Here is a 27,528-nt window from a genome sequence, read left to right on the forward strand (position 1 = left end):
ATTGAAAGCGCCATTGTTACGTCGCAGATGCTTGATTCACTTTGATCCAGGTAAGCCTGGTATATTAGCTATGGACGAGCCTCCTTATGAGATCTTCTTAGGATGCTCTCATATAAGATTGGTTCTTCTGACAGACCTATTACTTTTGCCTCACAAACAGTACTGTAACTGCAGTCAGTTTGAAAAAGAGGTGTTCGGCATTATCTATAGTGCCTCGAAATTCTACCAGTGTTTCTAATGTCGGAAATTCTAATTGCTGACAGATCATCGGCCTTTGATGGCCCTGTTCATTCCTACCGAGCCTGCCCCATCTTGGAAAAACTCAACATTCTGCTCTAATATTGTCTAAGTATGAGTTGTCGTAGACGCCCACTACCCAAAATTGGATCCCTGACATGTTGTCTCGGTTACCGGTCAGTACCAACACGGCGTTGAGGAATCATGTTTTAAGATCGATTCTCAGCATATTTAATGTCTTCACACTCTCTACTTTCGGTGTGTCGGTGCAGCATGTGTATCCGACGCAGCTCTTTAGGTTGTTTTGCAGTATGAGTATCGCGAGCTGCTACGCAGTTCGAAAGAAACTCCCCACACACTGGCGCGTAGCAACTTTTCTCGTCGTCACGCATTTTCCACACAGCCAAGTGTTCTACTATTGTGTTCAGAGAACGACTATGCTCAGATTGTGGTCTCTCAGGCTTTACTGTGGGAAATTCTCTTTATTGCATCAAGGTCATTGGGCGTAATTCGCACGAAGCAAGTGGCCCGCTGTCATTGCACTTGTCGGGATATGGACGCTCACAATGAGCAACCGGAAAATAAGGCAGCTCCTTCCGAACGTCAAATATGGTATGGCCTTTGCCTTCTGTTTCTTGTCTTGAAGGTCTTACTGAGATCATTGTCTTGGACAATGGTCCACAATTCACGTCAGCTCATTTCCAACACTTTTGTGCAGCTGATGGCGTACGCCATGTGAGCACAGCTCCTTTTCAACCACAGTCTAATAACGAAGAGTGAATGATTCTTTCGAACGTTCAAAAGTCATACAGAGAAATTCCGTTTCTTCAACGCATGAAATTGGGCACTTTTCTGTCCACCAACCGCTCCTTGCCACGTGACGGAAGTCGCCAGCAAAATCATTACATGAATTAAGGTATTGTACTGAATTACATCTGCGGCCACAGCGGAAACTTCATTCCACCAGGTCAGATAAAGCTTCAACCGCAGATGAGTTCTTTCACAAAGTGTATGGCAAGCAACAGCATTGCGAGCGCAGTCATTACCAAAGCAATCAGGCATTGGTCTTACGTCGTCAGTGGTTCTGCTGGTCTACTGCGCTGCCACCAAACCCAGCTCCTTCATGCATACGACTATGTCAGTGATTCTGTCACAGATTGTTTGTTCACTGACCCTTCTCTGGAGTCCACACCTGCTGTCACAGTCGTCTCTCCACCAGTCGCATCCAGCACCGTCCACTGTGGTGACCATGGAGGTATAAATCCTGTCACCGTCGCCGTCGCCTCAACTACTGACGTCACCAGAACCGCCTTCCGCTCAGTTATCCGAACTGATTCTGTGAACGTGCTGCTCCCAGACGGTCACCACATCACTTCAGCAGATCCCCTCGCCCTTCAGTCGATCACAGTGTCTATGTCTCTGCATGGGGGCCTGCACCCTGCATTAGAATTTTTCGGTTCAAATGGCTCTGAGCACTATGGGACTTAAAATCTGAGGTCATTAGTCCCCTAGACTTAGAACTACTTAAACCTAACTAACCTAAGGACAGCACACACATCCATGGCCAAGGCAGGATTCGAACCTGCGACCGTAGCAGCAGGGCGGTTCCGGACTGAAGCGCCTAGAACCGCTCGGCCACAACGGGATTTTTCGGCTGATGTTTCCGAACACTAGCGAAGTAGATATTGGTGTGTGAGCAGGGATGCATCAGCCACAGTTACTCTTCCTGCTCAACAACTGTGCATGTCGTCACGTGCGTCTGCCATATAAGATGACAGTGTGCATATTTGGGGAGGGAGGTATGTGCTATTGTCCAGAAATAGAAGTGCCACACCAAAGTAGACAACAAATATCTTGCCACAGACGTTAGTGAGATACAGCTGCAATATGCAGTGAGGTATGGGAGGCTCTCTTGAAGTCAAATCCTCCCTCTCGAAACAGGGGTGACAACACAATGGAGGTCGATATCGAGCCAGGCATGGAAGTTCTCTGACCAGTTTGTGACCTCGTTTGAAGTAGTCAACATCGAAGTATAGAACCGGTGGGTTGTTAAAGTTCCTGATGAACTACTTTAGTTTTGCTTGAACATTGTTCCTCAACAGAACAGTTTGTCCATAACTGCATCAAGTGATGCTTTGGTGGTCAATGACAAATAGTAAAGTATACAATGATAGTGTGTCAAACAAGTGGGTGAAAATTAAGTAAATCTTTTATTCATTCACATAATAACAAGAACTAATATTTCATGCGTTCTAATTTGAATAGCCTTCTGCAACAGCAATCAAAGAACTTAAAGTTACAAAAGTAGTTTCGTCTGGTCACATCACTTTATATACCATTTATTGTTTGTGCTACCACTTGCCATCTGTGAATGATTATTGCACATTGATGTCCAACATAGGCAGTGCTTACATGGATACGCTTGGTTATAAACAACAACAAATTGGGGCTCCATCTTTATGAATTTCGTATTGGGCCCCAAATCTAGGCGTTCTTGTGCTCGTTATGACATAGTCCTTCCTGTATGTTCCACTGAATACATCACTCAATACATAACTGTACATTTTAATGATTGTCTTGTAAGGGCAATAAATCTTTGGTGGTGATGTTTCTGGTAAAATGTCTGTTGATTTCAGCTGACAATCTGAGATGATAACTCGATAACATTATGCACTTTTAACTTCTTGATAATGTCACATCCTGTCATATTGACCCTATTTGTTTCGTGTCTCTCCCCCCCCCCCCCCCCCCCCCCACTTTCCCACCCCCCACACATCAGATTTGATGTATCATTATAACAATATTGCAAGTAATCTGCTTTTGCTCTTGAATCGATAAATGAGCCATATCCAGTCCTTTTTTTATTTATACTTCAACCTATTGTAGGGGTTATGTTACATTTGTAAGCATTATGTGTAATAATTAACTGTGTGTTACGGAATTTAATGGCTGTGAGGTTCTAAAGACATTGGAAGAAGTAAGGTTATGATGTGCTTTCTGCCTGTTGCCATGGTTGATGTTACATGGTTCTCTGACGATTTAGACAGATTTTCAGCACTTTTTTACTTGTAGTTAATGAGTTAATGAAAAGCAGTCACAATGGCTTTATGGAAGAAGCCTCAGAGAACCAGGGCAAAATGAGGCTAATTAGACATTTTTCCTCAAGATACTGCATGGAAGCCCTGCTGATATAGTAATCGTCTCTTGGGCCACGTGGTAAATCAGAATGGTGCAGCCAGATCTGCAATATCTCAGTCACAGTGGAAAGATGGAAGCTATTGTGGTGATTGTGAACTGATTACCACACGAGCATGCCTTCCACTATTGCTCTTTTACGGCTTATGCAATAGAAACCGACGCCCTTTCAAAACTCTGATGGCCTTATCCCGCACATATATTGCCCATTTTAGCCGCGCAGTATCAGTCACTACCTGTATCCAGCTACCAGAAGCATTCCACGACGGTCATCGATTTGAAATGGTGCCTTCCAGCCAGAGGGCAACCTGTCACTGAATTCCACTGACTGTGGGCCACTTACTTGATAGATCACTATTCATACCTGAACCTGATTATTTGTCTTGTGTGGACATACTCTACTGCTGCCCATTAGTCTAGTATGGACACTACACTGATACTAGATGCTCAGCTGCCATCCTCCCTGGAGTCCATGGTTCAACACCGCCTCCTCCAATGCAACCTGCACGTAGCCCGCTGTTCATTACCGCCGCTCCTTTATAATTGACGAAATATAAACGTCAAAGACATCCTGATAAACAGAAGAACGGATCTTCTACACTTTGCAAATATCAAACACCGTGCACCTCTACTTTTCACTGACATAACTGACATTAACTGTGAAACCACAGTAGAGATGCTTATCTGTAGCTATATGCAAATTTGTTACGTACAGTTTAGTAGAAACGTAAGTTTTACGTTGAAAACTCTCTCCGTTTTTTTCTCTGACCCACATACGTTCGCAGTGCTTCTTCACACACTCAGCAACTGCATATTTCAACTTAATTTTTGTAGTGACATATTTTATGAAGACTTTATGTTCCAAACATTACTTATTGAATTTAATGGATTCAGTAGCTGTAAGCAGTTTCACTTTTGACAGGGAAATAGTTATCAATGTGTCCAATGCTAAGCATCACAATCATCATGAAACAATCAAGAGCGAGATTACAATATAAAGGGGAAATGGGGGAGAGGCCTTCTTCGAAAAGATTCAAGTCTTCAAAAAGTTTAAAAACTCGAATTAGTTTCCCGACAAGAAATACCTTGACACACTCATTTAGTGGTAATACAAGCAAAATTGAACCATTCATAATGCAGGTAGTTTAGATGATCGTTCAACGCTATTTTTAACACATAAATCTGTATTCGATGCTAACAAATTTCAAATTTCTCGTCTTCAGAAACGCTTTCTTTCCCATTGCCAGTCTACATTTTATACCCTCTCTAAATCGGCCATGTTATTTTACTACCCCAAAAACTAACATCATCTATTACTATAAGTGTCTCATTTTCAAAAATAATTGAATCATCATTACCTGATTTCATTCAACTACATTCCATTATTCTTAATTTACGTTTCCTGATGATCTTATATCCCCCTTTCAAGACGCTGCTCACTCCTTTCAACAAAGTCCTTAGGTGTATCGGAAGAACTATGTCATCGGGAAACCTCAGAGCTCTCATTTCTTCTCTCCGAACTTTAATTCTGACTCCAAATTCTTCTTTGCTTTCCCTTGCTGCTTACTCAATGCACAGATTTAATAAAGCAGGGGACTGGCTACAACTCTGTCTCACTTCCTTCTCAATCATTGCTTCCCTTTACGGCACTCTATTTATAACTGCTGTCTGTTTCTTGTAGACGTCGTAAATAATCTTTCTCTCCCAGAATTTTATTTCTGCTACCTTCAGGCTTTCAAACAGATTGTTCAAGTCAACAATGTCAAAATCTTTCTGTAAGCCTAAAAATGCTATAAACATACGTCTGCCTATTCCTAGCCTACCTTTTGAGAGAAGTCGTAGGCTATCTATTCCCTCGCGTGTTCCTCCATTTCGCCGGAATCCGAACCGATCTTCCTTAAGGTCGTAATTCTCGCACCTATCAGCAAGTGCTTTCTTTGGAATAGGAATTAATGCATTCTTCTTTAAGTATGAGGGTATTTTGCCTGTCTCATACGCCTTGCGCACCAGATTGAAAGGTTTTGCCCTGGCTAGCTCTCCCAAGGCGATCAGTAGTTCTGACGGAATGTTGTCTACTTTCGGGACCTTGTTTCGATTTGCGTCTTCGAGTGCTCTATTAAATCCTTGTCGCAGTATCATACTTGCCATGTCATTTTCATCTACTTTGTCTTGCTTAATCGTTACTGAACTCTTTTCTTGAATCTTTCGGAAGTAGTGAACGTAGTACCTGAAAAACAAACGTGTCGCATAACAAAACTTTATTTGTTCTTTCTGGAAAAAACGTGAGGCACGTAGAATGCGCCTGGTTTGTGTTTTCGAGCTGTCTAGCTGTGTTCCTGGCTCAGACCAGAGTATAATGCAATCTGCTGGCTGATGTTTTCAATCGCGCAGGCGTTCGTTTCGGAGGGCGCACAGTGCCGCACCAGGGAGCAACATCCGCACGATTTGGCATGTCGCCGCGTTGGCGGGGAGCGCTGAACACTGAGCTAGGCTGGCCCGCCCGGCGTTTTCTTTGCCCTCGGCCGTGCAGAAAACCCCCAGCAGGATATTAGATTTTTATTGGCGACACGCGGCCTCTCCGGAAATCCGATGCTGCACAGACCGTGGCGCTCTCCCTATCACCTCCTCCTCGTCTTCCTCCCTTCTCCTTCTTCGGTTTCTTTCTCTCCTGCTGCGACACCTCCTTTTACTCATATAGACTCACGAAGGAATTTCTGTACGTAGGTGCTGCGCCTTACACAGCCGATAAGACTTCTCTGAATTCAAGGTACAAATGATTGTTATCTTCATTTAACGCTATCTGTAGTACTATTGCCCACTTACCAGTGACGTTATGATCTTCGCTAGGTGACGTCATGTCAGATACACTACTGGCCATTAAAATTGCTACACCAAGAATAAATACAGATGACAAACGGATATTCATTGGACAAATATATTTTATTAGAGCTGAAATGTGATTACATTTTCACGCAATTTGGGTGCGTAGATCCTGAGAAATCAGTACCCAGAACAACCACCTCTGGCCGTAATAAAGGCCTTGATACGCCTAGGCATTGAGTCAAACAGAGCTTGGATGGCGTGTACAGGTACAGCTGCCCATGCAGCTTCAACACGATACCACAGTTCATCAAGAGTAGTGAATGGCGTATTTTCACGAGCCAGTTACTCGGCATACATTGACGAGACGTTTTCAAATGGTGAGAGGTCTGGAGAATGTGCTGGCCAGGGCAGGAGTAAAACATTTTCTGTATCAAGAAAGTCCTGTACAGGACCTGCAACATGTAGTAGTGCATTATCCTGCTGAAATGTAGGGTTTCGCAGGAATCGAATGAAGAGTAGAGCCACGGGTCGTAACACATTTGAAATGTAACGTCCACTGTTCAACGTGCCGTCAATGCGAACAAGAGGTGACCGAGACGTGTAATCAGTGGCACCCCATACCATCACGCCGGGTGATACGCCAGTATGGCAATGACGAATACACGCTTCCATCGTGCGTTCACCGCGATGTCGCCGAACACGCGTGCGACTATCATGATGTTGTACACGGAACCTGGATTCATCCGAAAAAATTACGTTTTGCCATTCGTGCACCCAGGTTCGTTTTTGAGTACACCATCGCTGGCGCTCCTGTCTGTGATGCAGCGTCAAGGGTAACCGCAGCCATGGTCTCCGAGCTGATAGTCCATGCTGCTGCAAACGTCATCGAACTGTTCGTGCAGATGGTTGTTGTCTTTGCAAACGTCCCCATCTGTTCACTCAGGGAGCGCGACGTGGCTGCACGATCCATTACAGCCATGCGGATTAAGATGCCTGTCATCTCGACTGCTAGTGATACGAGGCCTTTGGGATCCAACAAGGTGTTCCGTATTATCCCCCTGAACCCGTCGATTCCATATTCTGCTAACAGTCATTGGATCTCGACAAACGCGAGCAGCAATGTCGCGATACGATAAACAGCAATAGCGATAGGCTACAATCCGACCTTTATCAAAGTCGGAAACGTGATGATACTCCTTTCTCCTCCTTACACGAGGCATCACAACAACGTTTCACCAGGCAACGCCGGTCAGCTGCTGTTTGTGTATGAGAAAAAAGTTGGAAACTTTTTTCATGTCAGCACGTTGTAGGTGTCGCCAACGGTGCCAACCTTGTGTGAATGCTCTGAAAAGCTAATCATTTCCATATCACAGCATCTTGTTCCTGTCGGTTAAATTTAGCGTCTGTAGGACGTCATCTTCGTGGTGCAGAAATTTTGATGGCCAGTAGTGTATACACGATATGTCACCTACTGCAGTTATTGTAAATTGCTTACGGCAAATTACACGACGGTTGCTTTGAGAATTCCACTGCTGAATCCATTCCCAATCGTTCCTCAAGTGTGCCTCCCATAGCTGAATGGTGAGCATGTCTGGCTGATACATGGAGGACCTATGCTTCATACCCTGTACTTCCAGAGATTTTTCGCTGGTGGGGGACTGTAAAATGACACACTAAGCTTCATGGGGTCAATTGACGAACAACCTCAATGAGAAGTAACGGTGTAGAGGAGCTGAGTGGAGACACCTCTACATTGTCACAATGCTGCTGTGAAACCTTTAGAGCATCTATCAGCGCTAATAAAACATGATTAGCAAGTTAATATTTACAGTTCCGTATGTTCTCATCAGCCCTCAGCTGACGCCTCGTACCAGTGACACAGTGAAATTCTGCTGAACTCCTGTTCTTGGCTTAGATGGTTGGCAAAGCCCCTGCTCTAGCAATTCGGCTGAAGAGTTACAAGCTAACGTCTCGCAGTCTGCAGGTGAAGCTGTACGGTGCTAGACTGTCCTCAGTCTCACTCAAATAGATGTCATTGGCCCGCAATGAACCAACAGAATGTACTGTGCTGTCAGAACTCATGAAGTCAGCTTATCTTGGCGCCACTGGACAGGCAGGCCCTTGCCACCTGGAAGTGCCTTGCAGAGACAATCAGGAATAGAGGTACCAGAAGGCCCTCTCACCTAGAAGTGACGATGACGTTGGTGCAATAGGCAGCAGATGGACTTATATTGGAAGATCCTAAGTTTGCCCATCAGTGATGTCGTCGGTGGCAGCGAATTTGAAGTCCCATGAGTGGCAGGTTGTGGTTACTTGGACGTTGTCATCTCAAGAATTGCTAACAGCGTCTTCATGAGAAGTACTGGAATATCTAACACACAGGCTCACTGCACCATAATAATCATAAAATTGAGTGCATCATTATGAACATCATCGATCCTAATGACCAACTGAATTTAGAGTTAGGGGACTGTGGTAGGCATGGAGATGGGAGATAGGTAAGACATGAGACTCTGTTCGTTTCATACAAATGTGGCCTATTTCTTTACCAGTTGTCAACAGTCTTTATCCCATTGCATTTGCTTAACAGTTTGTTACAGGCTCTTAACTGCACTGTCAAGTCTCTCAAATGTGTTATTACATCCGAAGTGCTCGTGTTTGTGAGCGACTTATAGTGCTGATGGCTTCTTCCTGTTACATAGTTATGTTACCACCTCTGCCTGCTGTCACCTGTGGCTGTTCTAACGTGAATTTAAGAAAACTTTTAATGTCTTCTGCTTTCTTGCTCTGTGGTCTAAAAGCAGGAATGCTGACAAAGTCTGGGAGAGTGGTGTGCTGACCCCACGCCTCTTTCCATTGACGCCATTTTGAAGGTGACTGCTCGGTTGCCACCTAGCATCGAGTGGCCCTCTGGGCCCAATAAAGGGTAATTTTTTATCTCTTCTCATGGACTGTGTGTTGTGTTGTCCTAATCATTATCCTTTCATCCCCATCGAAGCACAAGTCGCCGAAGTGGCGTCAAATCGAAAGACTTGCAGCCGGCGAACGGTCTACCCGATGGGAGGCCCTAGTCACACGTCTATATGAACTGTGACTCAATGCTTAATTGTACATGATTTCATAAACGTTATCATGACTGTTAACTGATTAGTAATAGAACATATGGTTCACAGTAGTACCTACATGGCGAACCATAAAGTTCTGAAGCAAATTAATAAATAGTAGGTACTGAATGTGTGTAGTTTTTCTAAAGAAAATGTGATCATTGAAACTGAAGTCACATGTGATTGACGGATACAATGCCCCACTTAATCGCTTGTTCATCGGTCTAGTGCTGAGATTGGAAAGGAAAAATTTTAAATTTCGCATTCAAAAAGTATTCACACATAAGGATATCACCGCACTTATGCCAGACTGTCCCATATACTAACAAGTGGAAGAGACACCATTATAGACATCATGTCCTAATAAAATATCAATGTCATTTTAACTGAAAGGGCTGTATAAACAGCCCCTTTGCAGGCTTATTTGTTAAGAATATCTCACGTATCAAGCACAACCACATGGCTGCCAAAAAGCGCTGGTAACTCCTCTAACTCCAGCAACAGAATGGATGTACTTTTTTCTATCAGTCTTCTGCCAAATTCCAAGCGGACAACCAGGAATATACCACGATTTCCTTTCTTGTGCCAACCTCTTAACCTCAGCTTCGCATTGATAGCCTATGACCTCATTTAGTTGTAGGATATATTTCAGACCATTTCTTCCTTCAAGTTTTGCCCTCCACATCTCCGTCAGGTAACATGCAAGTGAGCGACTTATGTATTAACGCGTGTCCTATTACCCTGTCACCATCCTCTTTGTCAGTATTTTTTACCTCTCCGATTCTGTGAATTACTTTCGTATTCGTCAGTCCACATAATTCCCAAAATCCTTCTATAGCATCATTTCTCAAACATCCCGATTCATTTACTTTCCTGTTTTCTCTAAGGCCGTGATTAACAACCATACAATGCTGTGCTCCAAACGTACTTTCTCATATATTGCTATCTCAGATTGTAGTCAGTTTCTTATGCTAACATATTTCACTTGGCCAGGAATTCGTTCCCTGCGCTAATAAGCTTTTTATGTCCGCCTTGTTCGTCCATCATGTGTTATTTTGGTCCCAAGGCCTTGTAATCTCTTCGTTTCGTCATACTTCATGGTCGACAGTTTCGATATTATGTTCTTCGGTAATCTCATTTATGCTAATGGTCAATATTTTCTTATTTTTTTCAGTTTATCTCAGTTCATCTTCTGTACTTATTATACTGTTCGTTCCGTTCTGTAGGTCCTGTTCAAATGGCTCCGACCACTATGGGACTTAACATCTGAGGTCATCAGTCCCCTAAAACTTAGAACTACTTATACCTAACTAACCTAAGGACATCACACACGTTCATGCCCGAGGCAGGATTCGAACCTGCGAGCGTAGCAGTCACGCGGTTCCGGATTGAAGCGCCTAGAATCGGTCGACCACAGCGGCCGGCTATAGCTCCTGTAAATATTCTTCACTTACACTGATAATATCTAAGTCATCAGCAAATATTATCATAGATATTCTGAAATTTAGTTCCACTATTGAACCTTTATTTCGTTCATTGCGTCTTCGATGTACGGATCGAACAGGAAATGGGAGGGGGGGGGGGGGGGAGAACTTCACCTCTGCCTCACGTACTTGATCTTTCACGTTCCTTACACATACTACAAATTACCCAACATTCCTTACAGCTTACGAGAATGTTTCTCAAAATTTCGCATATCTTACACCATCATACATTGTTGAATGCTTTTTCCTGTGTAGACAAATTTTATGAAAATGTTTTGATTTGTCTTAAGCATTGCTTCCACTATCAAGCGGATTGTTTCTCTGGTACCTACGCCTTTCCTAAAGCCAAACTTATAGTTATCTAACAAACCCTCAGTTTTCCTTTCCATCCAGCCATTATTCTGATCTACAACTTACATGATGAGGTAATTCTTTCCCTTATCTCCCCTTGATATTTTTGTAATTGTGTAGATAATATTTTTCCAAATATCTGGTATATTCTAATTGATCCTGCGCACCAGTTTTAATAATAGTATTCTTTCCATTTCCCCCATTCACTACAGAAATTCCTGAGGAATATTATTTGCGCCTTTTGGCTTGAAATGGCTCTATTGAGGAACAGTGTTGGCCAAAATTTTCAAAAATAAAATTTTTTACAGAATCCCTTCACGACAGATCGTTTTTTATTTACTCCCTAAAAACACAAAGGTACCTACTTTCTCCGGCCGGTGTGGCACTGCGGTTCTGGGCGCTTCAGTCTGGAACCGCGTGACCGCTACGGTCGCAGGTTCGAATCCTGCCTCGGGCATGGATGTGTGTGATGTCTTTAGGTTAGCTAGGTTTAAGTAGTTCTAAGTTCTAGGGGACTGATGACCATAGATGTTAAGTCCCATAGTGCTCAGAGCCATTTGAACCAAGCACCTACTTTCAACCGGAATTTTACAACAGCTTCAGTCATTCTAAAGGTAGTCATTATTTCAACAGTAAAGAAAGATTCATCTTGAATTTAAAAAAAAAAACAGTATTCGCTTTAAGAAAATACATTCACTTTAACAATTAAAAAACTTTCAACAAAATCTGGCACTGGGCTAAATTTCAAAGTAACAACTGTCATCCTAAAAGGATGTTCAAAACAAGTTACTCCTGAACAAAGGTAGCTTAACCAACACTGGTTGTCAATATAACCTCTTTAACTAGAAGTATTCACGAGATTATCAACACGGTCAATAACAATTCACAAGTCATGAACAAATAAAATTCATCAATTATTACAGAAAAGGTAACAGAAACCAACATTTCCAGTTCACAAACAGTAACAGTTTTCAATTTTTCCAGCCAGTACAGGTTTGTTTTGAGTTAGCCCTTTTCACCAGTGCCAGACAGAACTGTCAAGCCTGCTACAAATCACCCGGCGTCACAGACAAACCCGCGATCACACGGAAGGCAAAACAAGGGACCTCTAGAACACAGACTTGACACACACTCACACAAACACACACGCTTTATTTTGTGCAGTTAGATAATTCAGAAAAATAGTCTTTGATAAAAGTACTAAGGCCACAAATCGTAATAACAGCGTCTCCCCTACTGTGCTGAAATACTTGACGGTGAAGCACAGGGGTACTTACTCGTCAGCACACTACACAGTTACTATTTGAAGTTACTGCTACGAACCAGATCCTGACTTTCTGCCAGGCCTCACCGACCGACATGGATACCTATCGATACCTATCCCCAAGAAACCTTCCAGCACCTGATTGAACGTATGCCTCCGAGAGTGGAAACTGTCATCAAGGTGCCACGAATTTGTAAGTCATTTTCAGCCAGTTGTCCGGATACTTTTGATCACATAGTGTACTTTCTCAGAAACTTCTTCTTCAAATTAAAGCATTTTTTCGGCACTAGTAGACTTCCCCTGGTCAGCATGCCCTTTTTTATTGTGCTAGTCTGCTTTTGATGTCATCCTTGCTCCCTCCGCCATTAGTTATTTTGCTTCCTAGGTAGCAGAATTCCTTAACTTCAAGTTTCTCGATGTTCTCATTACTTTCGTCTTTCTTCGATTTACTCTCAATCCATATCCTATAATCATTAGGCCGCTCATTCCGTTCAACAGATCATGTAATTCTTCTTCACTCTCACTCCAGATAGCATTGTTATAAGCGAATAGTATCATTGATACATTTTCACCCTGAATTTTAATTCCACTCTTAAATCTTTCTTTTATTAGCATCACTGCTTCTTCGAAGTACAGACTGAACAGCAGCCGCCCGTTTTTAATCCGAGCAATTTGTTCTTTGCTGTCCGCTCTTATTATTCCCTCTTGTATGTTATCCGTCTGTCTTTATAGGTTGCCCCTATTTTTCTCAGAATTTTGAACATCTTGCACCATTTCACATTGTGGGACGTTTTTTCCAGGTCTACCAATGCTGTGAGCGTATCTTGATTTTCCTTTAGTCTTGCTTCTACTGTCAGAATTGCCTCTCTGGTGCCTTTATCTTTTCTAAATTCAAACTGATCATAATCTAACAGATTCTCAATTTTGTTTTCCATTTTGTACAATATTCCCGTCAACAATGTCGATGCTTGAACTGTTAAGCTGATTGTACGGTAATTCCGTACTTTTCAGCTCTTGCAGTCTTCGGAATTGTGTGGATGATATTTTTTCCGAAAGTCAGATGATATGTCGCCAGATTCATATATTCTACACACCAACGTGTATAGTTGTTTTGCTTCTACTGCCCCTAATGATTTTAGAACTTTTGATAGCATATGGTCACTCCCCTCTGCCTTATTTGATCTTATGTTGTTCAAAGCTCTCTTAAATTCTAATTCTAATACTGGATCCCCTATCTCTTCCAAGTCCACTCCTGTTTCTTCTGCTATCACATCAGGTAGATCTTATCCCTCATGGAGGCCTTCAATATACTCTTTCCACCTATCCTCTGTCTTCTCTGCCTTTAGTAGTGGAAATCCCGTTGCACTCTTAATGTTACCACCCATACATTTAATGCCAAAGAAAGTTGAGAAAGTTGGTTTGACTTTCCTGTTTGCTGAGTCAGTTCTTCCGACTACCATTTCCTTTTCCATTTCTTCATATTTTTCATGCAGCCATATCGTCTTAGCTTCCTATTTATTTCATAGTATTTCTGAATTTCTCTGAACATTTTTATACTTAGTCCTTTGGTCCATCAGCTGAGGTATTTATTCTGTTACCCATAGTTCTATGCAGTTATCTTCTTTGTACCTATGTTTTTCTTCTTTCCAAATCATGTTGGTATCCTTTTTAGAGATGTCCATTCCTCTTCAACTCTAGGGCCTACTGAGCTGTCCCTCATTACTGTATCTATAGCCGTAGAGATTCTCAAGCTTATCGCGTCATCCCTTAGAGCTTCTGTATCCCACTTTTTCGTGTATTGATTCATCCTGTCTAATCTCTTGAACTTCAGCCTACTCTTCATCACTACTGCATTACACAGGGTGGTCCATTAATCGTGACCGGGCCAAATATCTCACGAAATAAGCGTCAAACGAAAAAGCTACAAAGAACGAAACTTGTCTAGCTTGAGGGGGGAAACCAGATGGCGCTATGGTTGGCTCGCCATCTATCACAAAGCGAGAAAAATAGTCCAACTAAAACATTCATATTTCTTTACGTACTACATGAATACGTAAAAAAAAGTGGGGGGTTCCTATTTAAAAAAAACGCAGTTCATATCCGTTTGATCTATGGCAGTGCCATCTAGCGGGCAAACCATAGCGCCATCTGGTTTCCCCCTTCAAGTTAGACGAGTTTCGTTCTTTGTAGTTTTTTCGTTTGATGCTTATTTCGTGAGATATTTGGCCCGGTCACTATCAATGGACCACCGTGTATATCTGCTCCAGGGTACGCCTTACAATCCAGTATCTGATTTCAGAAGCACTGTCTGACAATGATGTAATCTAACTGAAATCGTCCCGTGTCATCCGGTTTTTTTCACCTTTACCTCCTCCCCTTGTGATTCTCGATATTATCAGCTGAAATTTACTACAGAACTGAAATAGGCTTTCTCTTCTCTGATTCCTTGTCCTAAGCGCATATTCTCCTGTAACCTTTTCGTCTATTCCTTCACCTACAAGTGCATTCCAGTCCCCCACGACCCTTTATGTACTTTATTACCCTTTCAATATTCTCATATACTTTTTCTATCTCTTCATATTCAGCTTGAAACATCGCAATGTATACCTGAACTATCGTTGTCGGCTGCTGTCGACTCTGATAAGAACAACTCTATCACTGAACCATTCACTGTAACACACTCTTTGACCAACGTTTCTATTCATAACGAATCCTAAACACGTTATACCATTTCCTGCTGCTGTTGATATTACTCTATACTCGTCTGATCGGAAATCATTGTCTTCTTTTCATTTCGCTTCACTGACCCCTACTATATTTAGATTTAACTTTAACATTCCCCCATTTCAGATTTTCTAACTTCCCTACCACATTCAAGATTCTGCGAATCCACGCTCCGACTCGTATAGCGTTATCCTTCCGTTGGTTATTCGATCTTTTTCTCATGGTCACCTCTCCCTTGGCAATACGCTCCCGGAGATCCGAATGGAGGACCATTCGAGAATCTTCTGCCAATGGAGAGAACATCAGGACATTTTTTTGAATCACAGACCACATGTCCTGTGGGTACACATTAGGTGCCTTTAATGCAGTGGTTTCCATTTTCTTCTGAATACTCAAGCCGTTGAACATTGGTGATTCTTCCGGCGTTAGGGTCAGTTTCCCACCCGAAGGACAAGAGAGTGCCCTAAATCTCTGTCCGCTCCTCCGCCCTCTTCGACAAGACCGTTGGCAGAATGAGCGTGACTCGTTATGCTGGAAGCCTTCGGCCGCCAGTGCTGATTATTAATAAAAATCTCGAACACTGTCCCGAGGACGTTTTGATTATTAACTGATCTCGATCAGTTAATGTGCTTCGAAGTGTTGAACATAATCAAAAAAATTCGTTTAACTCTTTGCGCCACAGTGGTTTCTGACTGAAGGCACCATTTAAAAAAAAAATATCAGTGCCGGTCCATGAAACCAGTGATGTAGCAAAACATAGACTTCTAGTGGTGCGCTGTGGTACTTCTACAGATGCAGTGTTTTGTAGCAGTCACTTTCAGCGTTCAAAAGCAACAGTCGGCAAGGAAGTTGTGCTGCATGATTGTAAGAAATTCTGACATACGATTTTCTTTATAGTGGCCATATTGAGAAGATCATAGACCGTTAAGTAAGTAGGATTATATCTAAGCTACTGTAACGTAAATTTGCGTTTGTAGTACTGCTCTTATAAGTATTATCGAAATGAAACCACTGGAAGAGTGTGTATTTGAGATTGAAACACGTATGTTGTGTGGCGGCGATGGCGAGGCATTGCAGAGTCTCTGACCAGAGAGCTATTTGTCGTTTCTAGTCTGCGCTTGACCGCGCGAGAGTAGCGAGTGGTAGTCTGTTGATAGTAGCAGCCCAGTGCAGTTGTGTGATGTAGTCTGTCGGTAGTAGTAGGCCAGCGCAGTTCAGTTGCGAATGGCAGTCTGTTAGCAGTAGTAGTCGAGTACGGTCGCGAGCGGGACGCAGTCGCAGGCGTCGACATGGGTCTCTGGTCAAGATGCTGAATGAGGTATATTGTTAATTAAGGTAACAAAGCTGCATTGCGCACACCAGATAATGTAATGTATTTTTATTGTAATCAATTCTCAACAAGTGCCCCAATAATAATTTTGTTTTCAATGCATTCTGACAAAAGAACCATTTAATTGAACGAACGAATTCCTTCCATCTGCTCTAAAGAAAAGTTTCAGTTAAATTACAAAAAAAAAAAAAAAATACAAAAAAATTATACTTGCAATGCATTTCCTCCAAGCCGTGGCCAACAATAAGAGCAGAAATTTGACATGCAGTTTCAATGAGGTAAGAAATTAATTCTGATTTTTTTGCACAGGGCCGAAGACTGATATTTCGGTCTAATTGAGTTTACATTGTGACTGAAGTTTCATTATCATTAAATTGTCTCTCATTATTTTTGTGGGAGCTTGCACGGTGAGTCAGATTGCGAGTCAAACATTTAATTGTCATAGTCAGTACGTTTCATGCAGGGAGGATACGCTTGGCTGTTGGCTACCATTCATTTACTATTTCTGTCATTTAAATTTTTGTGGGGAGGATACACTTGGCGACACCCAGTCCAGGATCGTACTCCGTTGAGAATCTTTTGAAAAACAGTCAGATATCTGCTCTTATTTGCTTAGATATAATTAGGATTTGGGGCAACGCTTTTACTAATTTTGTGACTTTCTTTCTACAGGTCAACGGCAATTCGTTGCTCTGTTATATTTGTGTTTGTTGTCTTTTGCATCTGTGCTTATTTCTTTTGTGAACAATTGTGACTATTGTGAAAATGCCGCGAAAGACTGTGAATAGTGTATCGCGAGGTATTTTGAATGAAATTACCGACTTAAACAACTTCACCGATAGGACTTGTGACACGCAATGCAATGATGACAATCCTGCTTTCACTAACAATCAGTGCATTCCAATTACTAATAATGACTTTTACCTTAATAATGAACAAACGAACTCAATTGTCTCTTCTGTTATTTGACGACAATTGATGACGCGGAGCGGTCTATTGTAATGAGCGCTACCCAGCTTAATACACCCGGTTTGGAAAATTCAAATGACGAACAGACAAATTTGTCTAATGAAAATGAACAAGATACACAAAGTAGGACGGATTTATTTAATTCCGAAACAGTGACTGGCGGTGTACATTTGACTGGCAAACCTTTTTGTAAATCTCAGAATAACCAAATGGTTACAGAAAGCGAGACAATTCCAGATCCACCACTAAACAGCACAGAGAATAGAAATGCTAATTTTCTGTCGAATCCAATTATGGCATTGTTGCTACAAATGACTAAACAACTTAATGAAAATAATGAAAAACAAGACAAACTTAGTGAACAGGTCAGACAACAGAGTGTAGATAACAAACAAGATAACGAAAAACTCAGACAATACTTTAATGAAAAATTAGACGACAATTCCAGACAGTTAAATGAAAAATTAGACGACAATTCAAAACAGTTAAATGGAAAATTAGACGACAATTCCAGACAGCTTAGTGAACAAATTAGAGCCGTTGCCGCACAGTGTCATGACACTAAGGGACAGTTGCGCGTGGAAATTGAGGCTTGTTCAAAAAAAAGTAGCGAAGAAATTAGGTCTGTTGCTCAGGAATTAAGGGAAATGCAAACAGCCGCAACAGAAACACTTAGAGACGAAATTAACGGAGTCGCTAGACAATGCTCTGAAAAAGCTACACAATTACGCGACGAGTTTAAAGCAATGACAGCAGAACTTTTGCGCACAATGGATGAAAATATTGACGCTAAATTCGACCAACAGAACACTCAAATTGATGAGCGCTTTAATCACCACATACAAAACAGTGACACGCGTTTCCGCAAATTTATTCAGGATCAAAATAAAGTAAAACGTCAAGTCATGGAAACAATCACTGCTCAGAGACAAGAAGATAAACGTAAAATGTTCGCGAAAGCGAAAACATATGTAGACAACAATATTGCTACAGTGTCCGACGAAATTAATTCCATCAAACAGTCGAACACAGAATTACGTGACGAAATTTCCGATCTTAAGTCGAAAACAGACACATACACAACCGATTTTCAAACAGTGACCGACAGACTAGAACAATTAGAACTAGCACATGATTCAGATGTCGTCAAAGCTGACGTTAAAAAGCTGAACGAAACTACACATAAATTGCAAAAACAGATTAATGCCTCAGACACTAAAACCGATGATCAGGTAAAAATACTGACTGAAAAATGTGATGAATTGGCCAGTCGTATTAACGTTATTGAAAGTAATAATGACAACAAATCAGACGATACTTCACTAGTTTCATTCAGTCAAACACCGGAATTTCAAAATTTACAGCAGACAATTAATGAGATCGATTCATCTAACAACACCTTGCGTAGAAAATTGTCAAGCTTACAGCAAGATGTAACAGAGATGAAAAATATTTCAGTTAATAATACATCACAGCAGACGCCACTTTGCGAACATTTGTCAGACTCGCGCAGCGCGTATAATTTGGGTAATCTACAGAGAGTACGGGACTTAGATTCCGAACAATCACAGTTCAATAGATTCTTTTACAATCCTGATCCTGTTCCATCACACAGAGACGATAATTTTGATTACAAACATTTTCTGTCAGTAAGAAAGTTTAAAGTATTTAAAAACGATAGAACACAGATTCACCCACTGGATTGGATTCAACAATTTAGCTTTGCTTTTCCACCGACTTGACCCGTTACGCATAACCTTGAATTTATTTGCAGCTTTTTGGAAGGCGAACCGGCAACTCGTATGAGACCGATCGCGAGGCAATGCTACTCAGTAGAGGAATTTCAGAATGCTTTTCTGTCTGCGTATTGGTCGAAAACGACACAGCGCGGAATTAAAGATCAGTTAATTAGTTTGCCGAATTACGAGAACTCACATTTTACCAATGTGACGCAATTTTTTGAGCACATGGTGCAACAAAACCAATACCTGAGTGAACCGTACAGTGAATTTGCACTTATACAATTATGCATTTCCAAATTACCACGGTCATTACGAGTGTCACTTCTAACGGGCCAGCAAAAAAAAAACATTTCAGCATTTAGAGATCTTTTACAGCTCTTGGAAGTACAACAATCTGATTATTCTTTTGTAAACAAAAATTTTTCATATAATAACCAAGGCCAACAAACTTACAGTAATTACGATCAGTCACGTAATATCAATAGTAGAGGTAATAGACGTTTTAGGAATGACAACCACCAGAACTTTGATAGCAGACTAAATTCTAATTATCAATATCGTCAAAATCATCAGCAACAGGAACCACATTTTGGTAACAATAGAAGTTTTCCATCGCAACAGCATGAAAGTCAACCGGTTAGCATACGTAACCAACAATGTAATGCACAAGGTCAACCAGGGTTTAATGTTCCGCCGCGTGCTCGTATAGTCCCAGATCCAACAAATAGTAAGGCACGATAGCAAGGAAACAACTACGTACAAAGAAGACAGTATTTCAATTCCTATCGCAATGCACCGTATAGGAATGACTATCACGACAGACGTAAAAACGATGAGCACAATTATCAGCGTACATATAATAACAGTCGGTCTCACCAACAGCAAAATCATACACAAGAACATATTCTCATGAATGAACCCGACAGTAGGTACCATCCAGAACGTAATTCGTCTGGAAGAAGTAATAGAACAGTTCAAATAGTAGAAATGCCACAACATCCAGCTGAAAATAGTAACACATCAGATAGAATCTGACTAGATACTTTACAGGTCGCATCTTCCAATAATACAAGCACTACTTCAGACACACAATATGTTATTCACGAAAATGTTATAACTTTTGACGACATCCGAGACACTCTTTTGCAGGAAAGACCATTTGTTCAAAAAACCATTTCACATCCTGTCATCGAAATTAAAATTGGTTCATCGAAATTTTCAGCAGTAATTGATTCCGGATCACCTATATCAGTAATAAATGAGGAGACTTTCAACGAGTGCAACAAAGAGAATACGTATCTGACATTACCATTAGGCAAAACAGAAGTGAAAGGAGCAGTATCGAGTAAAGGAGTAGACGTTAAATTACAGACGCATTTATCATTTTGTATTGGGGGTCATACTTTCCACTCAAATTTTTGGATTGTTCCTTTATTGACAACAGACGTTATTTTAGGTACGAATTTTCTGGTACAACACGACGCAGTGGTTGATTTTCAAAATTCCTATTTAATGTTGAAAGATAAAAATGTGCAATTGGCTTTAGAATTTCAGCACTCATTATCGGCAGAAGAGGAAACAATTAATTGTACACAGGTCATTTCCGTGTTACGTAACATAGGCTGTAATTCCACATTGTTCACTGATACGTACGTACATAACTATAACACTCCAGACGAAGCTGACTACGACGTAATGCAGATGATTTGTGATAAAGTTAAGCAAAATAGTGCAAATACAGACGACGAACGCACGCAATTACACAAAATTCTTTTACAGCAAGCTCCAGTTTTCGACAACATTCCTGGTACTATGTCCGGATTTATGTATGAATTTCAAGTCAAACAGCACGACACATTTAAAGCTAAGCATTATACTATTCCGTATATTCACAGAGAACAAGTTAAAAAAGAATTGCAGGATATGCTCGACCAAGGAATTATAGAACCAGCAGTTAGTCCGTACATAAACCCGCTACATATTGTTAAGAAAAAAGATGGCTCACTTCACCTTGTACTTGATTCACGTCACATTAATGACATAATTATTTACTGCTATTTATTCTACACTAGATTTGAAATCGGGATTTTGGCAAATTCAACTTCATCCGAATTGCAGAAAGTACACAGCTTTTCTTTGTTTTGGCGACTGTTATCAATTTTGCAAATTACCATTCGGCTTAACTATTTCTTCAGCAGCTTTTATTCGCGGTTTGAACACTATACTTCCGACAGAACTTAAGGACAGAATTACGACGTACGTAGATGACATTCTTATTGCAGAAGCTAACTGGTCTGAACACAATCTGATTCTAGAACGAGTGTTACAAACTTTTCATGCACAAGGACTCACAGTTAACCTCAGTAAATCGCACTTTGGCAAAACTTCTATAAAATTTCTTGGACACGTAATTTCAGCAGAAGGCATTGCGCCTGACCCGGAAAAACTTCAAGCGCTACGTGATATTACTGTTCCTACGACAAAAAAACAATTACGCCGTTTTTTGGGATTAATTAACTTTTTTCGTAAATTTATTCATCATTCTGCTTTAGACACACCTAGATTATGCCATTTAACAGGTAAAAACAGTATTTGGTCTTGGGATAAGCAAGCACATTCTGAATTTGTGAACCTGAAACATGCTTTGTTGAATGCTCCACTTTTATCGCACCCAGATCTTACTAGAAATTTTTCCATTGCCACCGACAGTTCCAATACCGCTTTAGGCGTACATATTTTTCAGGAAATTGAAGAAGATGGCTCTACAGTAATTAAAAACATCGCATTTGCAAGTCGCATTCTGTCACCTGCTGAACGAAATTATTCCGTTACAGAATTGGAAACATTATGTGTTGTATGGGCTTTCACGAGATTTCGGCACTTTCTTTATGGGAGACACACTACACTTTACACAGATCACAGAGCTATACAATTTTTACTTTCGGCTAAATTCACACACGATAGATTAAGTAGATGGAAGCTATATTTACAGGAATTTAATTTTACAATAGTTCACATTCCCGGGGCACAAAATGTTATAGCAGACGTACTATCGCGTTCTCTCAGCAACAATCAGCAAGACGTAGCAATCAACTTCTGCAAAGCAAATTTCAGCGTTATGTACATCCAACAAGTAGCATTTGAAAATTTTATTTCGTCATCATTGCAGGACATAGCACAAGAGCAAAATAAAGACAACGTGTGGAAAGAAATTAAACACCTTTGACAAGATAGGAATAATGTTACGATTAGAAACCATTACACTGTACGCAATGACATTCTGTTTCGCCGCTCTCATCCTGACAGCAACAATTGGTTATTATGCATTCCTGACGAACTGGTTAACAAATTAATATGGTATACTCATTTAAGTTATGCACATTACGGAGCCAGAAAATGTTTTCTTATACTGAGATAGAACTGTTATTTTACCAACATGGAGAAACGTATACGACGAGTTTTAGCGTCATGTAAAATTTGCCAGAAAGCTAAGTCAGACACCACTTCACACATTCCTCCTTTATATCCCACTGTACCTGTTAAATTAAGACACATGGCCGCTGTAGACATTTTTGGTCCAATTCCGAGAACTAACAGAGGTTTTTGCTACATATTTGTCGCTGTTGAGCTCACTTCAAAATTTGTTACTTTCACTCCGTTACGCAAAGCTACAGCTAAAACTGTTTCGAAAGCATTTGTAAAACATTTTCTATTTCATGTAGGGCATGTGATGAAAGTAATTTCTGACAATGGATCACAATTTCGTTCTGCTACATGGACACGTATGTTACGAGCTAGAAACATTTCTCCGATTTATATATCTAAGTGCCATGCTTCTTCGAACCCCTGTGAAAGATTAATGATAGAAATTGGTAAACTGTGTAGAATATATTGCCACAAAAGTCATATTGATTGGGACACACACGTATTCTCATTCCAAGATGTAATTAATTCGATTCCAAATGAGTCCACTATGTTATGTCCGTCTGTTATACTGAAAAATGTTGAACCACCTAACAAAATCACAGAATTAGTAAACTTCCCTACCTGTCGTCGACTAAGACACCACGAAATAATTGACATTGCGCTGAACAACATCAAACGTGCCGCAGAGCGCCGGAGAAGACAACAAAAACAGGTTTGTACGCGCCGAGACTTTGACGTTGGACAGAAGATATTAGTACGTACACACTATTTATCCAGCAGAATAAAAGGTAAGTGCAGTAAATTTGAACTTCTATACGCAGGTCCACATCGGATTCGCAGCATCCCTCACCCCAATGTTGTACACGTCGAAACTTTGAGAACCAGAAAATCGAAAGGCAATCACCATATCTCAAACATTAAACCGTTTATTGAATGAAACCACTTTATGATGTAACATGCTATGATGCCATTTACTAATCTTTATGACCACTTATGCAATTATATTCACATGACTAATTACTGATGATTATCGTATTTTTTTCTTGGCAAGTGCCCGGCAAGGTAAGGTTAGCTGGTCGCTTTTCTTGTCGTTACATATCAGACAGTGCATATTTTCCAGATGAATTTACACATCTTATGAGCACTTATGCAATTATAACTACATAGTTAACTACTGATGATTATCGTATTTTTCTTGGCAAGTGCCCGGCAAGGTAAGGTTAGCAGGTCGCTTTTCTTGTGATGCAATCCTTCCTATTCCTTCCCTAATTCTTGTAAAATGAAAAAGTCATATACAGTGCGTGTGTATTTTTTTGCCGTTTTGAGTATATGATTTAAATGTAAGACATTAATCTCTGTTCATCAATTTCAGAAAGAAATGATGCGTGTAAGAAATAAATTCAACAGAAATGGGAATTTCACCTACGGAATAAACGAAAGAAGATGCTATAACTTTATGAGGAAGAGTAAATGGATCAGGATTAACAAGCATTAACAAGAATATACTATACACATTGTAGAATAGCAGTCTTAACTAATTTTTTCTTTCAGAATACAAGGTGATTGATGGAAGCTGTCAGGCAGAACTACACATCTTAGTTTTAAGTGATGAAATATGCTAGAGATAAGGAATAGTTGTGTAATGAGTAATGAGGTGATTTTTTTGCAGATGATAATGAATACTGATGAAGAGTAATGATGAAGAATATGCTACTATGAATAACGAAGTTATTCTTTATGGGTGATGATGATAATGGAATTATGATGATATGGATAATGAAGTTTTCTTTGCAGATGAGGATAATGTTGAAGTTATATTTATGCTATGTAGTTATTTAAGTATTTGTTGCAGTTCGTTTTGACAGCAGGTGTTATATTGCATAGTATAATGACTGAAGGTTTTGGAAAGGACAGCTATGGAACACATTTTTTGTACACATTTCACTACCTGTTAATTCGAAGTTCACTACTTTTCAGCATAAAATGCATTTCTCTTTTCAGCTTAATAATCCATTTTTAATATATGTTTTGCAGGAGACATTATTTATGAGATTAATGTGCTATAAACAGTTGTTCACTAAATCTATGAATGTGATTACATATACTCTACTTGTTTCATAATCTTGCCACAGCTGACTTATGACGAATGACGTTACACATTTTCATTTATACCAACAAACCAGAAACAAATTTTTTCTTCTTGCTTTCCCCTATAATTACCCTAAGCGATGCATTGCTATCAAAAAATGTATTGAAACTTCCTGGCAGATTAAAACTGTGTGCCCGACCGAGACTCGAACTCGGGACCTTTGCCTTTCGCGGGCAAGTGCTCCTGTTTCGCAGGAGAGCTTCTGTAAAGTTTGGAAGGTAGGAGACGAGGTACTGGCAGAAGTAAAGCTGTGAGTACCGGACGTGAGTCGTGCTTCGGTAGCTCAGATGGTAGAGCACTTGCCCGCGAAAGGCAAAGGTCCCGAGTTCGAGTCTCGGTCGGGCACACAGTTTTAATCTGCCAGGAAGTTTCATATCAGCGCACACTCCGCTGCAGAGTGAAAATCTCATTCTGGAAACATCCCCCAGGCGTGGCTAAGCCCTGTCTCCGCAATATCCTTTCTTTCAGGAGTGCTAGTTCTGCATGTTTCGCAGGAGAGCTTCTGTAAAGTTTGGAAGGTAGGAGACGAGGTACTGGCAGAAGTAAAGCTGTGAGTACCGGACGTGAGTCGTGCTTCGGTAGCTCAGATGGTAGAGCACTTGCCCGCGAAAGGCAAAGGTCCCGAGTTCGAGTCTCGGTCGGGCACACAGTTTTAATCTGCCAGGAAGTTTCATATCAGCGCACACTCCGCTGCAGAGTGAAAATCTCATTCTGGAAAAAATGTATTACCAGTCCCAAATAATGATACCAGTTTAAGAGAGTTCTGAGTAATGCTGATCAGCTCTGAATAGTATGTCACTTCAGTAATGACTTCTTAATGATACAAAAAAAATATATAAAATAATGCTTTGTAACTGGCTAATAACTGCCACTGTTTATTGTAATGAGACTACTTATAATGCCCATGATTATTAATGCTATGACTGTAATTAACTGATTTTTAATAATGACTTCTTAATGATCTGAATAATACTGAATGCTGACCACTGAATGCCAATAATTAATGTCACTAAATGAATTATGTTGTTAATTATGTCATCAATTAGCTCCTGTGTTCAATGATGATTTTTCATGTTCTATACCTGGCCACTGAGTGCCAATAATTAATGTCACTAAATGAATTATGTTATTACTTATGCCATTAATTAGCTCCTGTTTTCAATGATGATTTTTCATGTTCTATAACTGGCCACTGAGTGCCAATAATTAATGTCACTAAATGAATTATGTTATTAATTATGCCATTAATTAGCTCCTGTTTTCAATGATGCCTTTTCATGTTTTGGTACCTGGCCAATGAGTGCCAATAATTTGTATAACTCAATGTATTATGTTAATGCTAGGCCAATAATTGACTTTTTTTTTTCAATGAAGACTTCTGATGAACATTATTCTGTCATACAAAATATGCTTTGTAACTGGCCAAAGACTGCCGCTGTTGATTGTAATACGATTACCCATGATGCCAATAATTTAATTTTATGAACATTATTCTGTAATACTGAATACATGGTACAGAAATGTTCAATAACTAGGCTATGAATGCCGCAAACTACTAACGTAATACCTACTCAAGACTAGTCTGTGACTTAATGTCCTTCGCTTTCTGACCTAACTACCTGGAATTACTGTAATATCCATTTGTCTTGCCCATCCTCATGATCATGGAGCACTATATTTGGTTTCTGCACTAATTCTACGTTGGTGTGCCTTGTAAGAGCGTGGTGTTGACACGACATGCTGTCCACCACCGTGAGCGATGGAGACGTTATTATGGTCCCACTGTTTGGTGTACCTAATGTACTACCAAAATGAAAACATGGAATATTACTACGACAGTTCAGTGTCTTGGCTACGCTGATAAATTCTAATGGGAAAAGAACTTCAAATTGTGTCACTTGGTGTTGTACTTCTGTGGAAAGATATGGACTTTCAGAGCAGCTGCATGCAACCTAAAGTGCTACAACCATGATGCAATCCTTCCCTTTCCTATCCTCATTCTTGTAACATAGTAAAAAAACATTTTTTTACTAACATGATTTGTATTCATGATTTTTTGATTTGATGATATGTTCTAAACTACAGTACATGTGCACTTATGTCATGTGTTAATATACTTTCTACTGAACTTCAGTGCCTGTGCACTTTTCTCATTTTTCAATATGATTTGGTCTCATTCTGTATACATTTTGTGATTTACTGATGTGTTCAATACTTCAGTGCATATGCACTTATGTCATTTGTTACTTATTGTATATACATTTCCTCATTTGCTGATATGTTCTGAACTGCAGTGCATGTGCACTTATGTCACTTGTCAGCATGATTTTTTGCCATTATGTTTATTTGTTGTGGAAATGCTAAAGACATTTTTTCGATTTGTTCTGAAGTACAGTATATGCACTCTTGTCTTTTATATTATATATACATTTTTCTGATTTGCTGATACGCTCTGTACTCATTGTATACATTTTTTGTCATTGTCTAATGTTTTGTACTCGGTGCATGTGCACCACATTTAATTCATGTACTATATCTGTATATATGCTGTAACTGTAAAGTTAATTAGTTAAGAAAAAAAAAATTCTTGCGATGGCAAGTCCAAATGACTCACCATCGCTGCCAAATTTTTGCCCCCCCAGTGGAGGGTTATGAAACACGTATGTTGTGTGGCGGCGATGGCGAGGCATTGCAGAGTCTCTGACCAGAGAGCTATTTGTCGTTCCTAGT

This window comes from Schistocerca americana, chromosome 6 (genome assembly GCF_021461395.2).
Source record: "Schistocerca americana isolate TAMUIC-IGC-003095 chromosome 6, iqSchAmer2.1, whole genome shotgun sequence".
Lineage (NCBI taxonomy): Eukaryota > Metazoa > Arthropoda > Insecta > Orthoptera > Acrididae > Schistocerca > Schistocerca americana.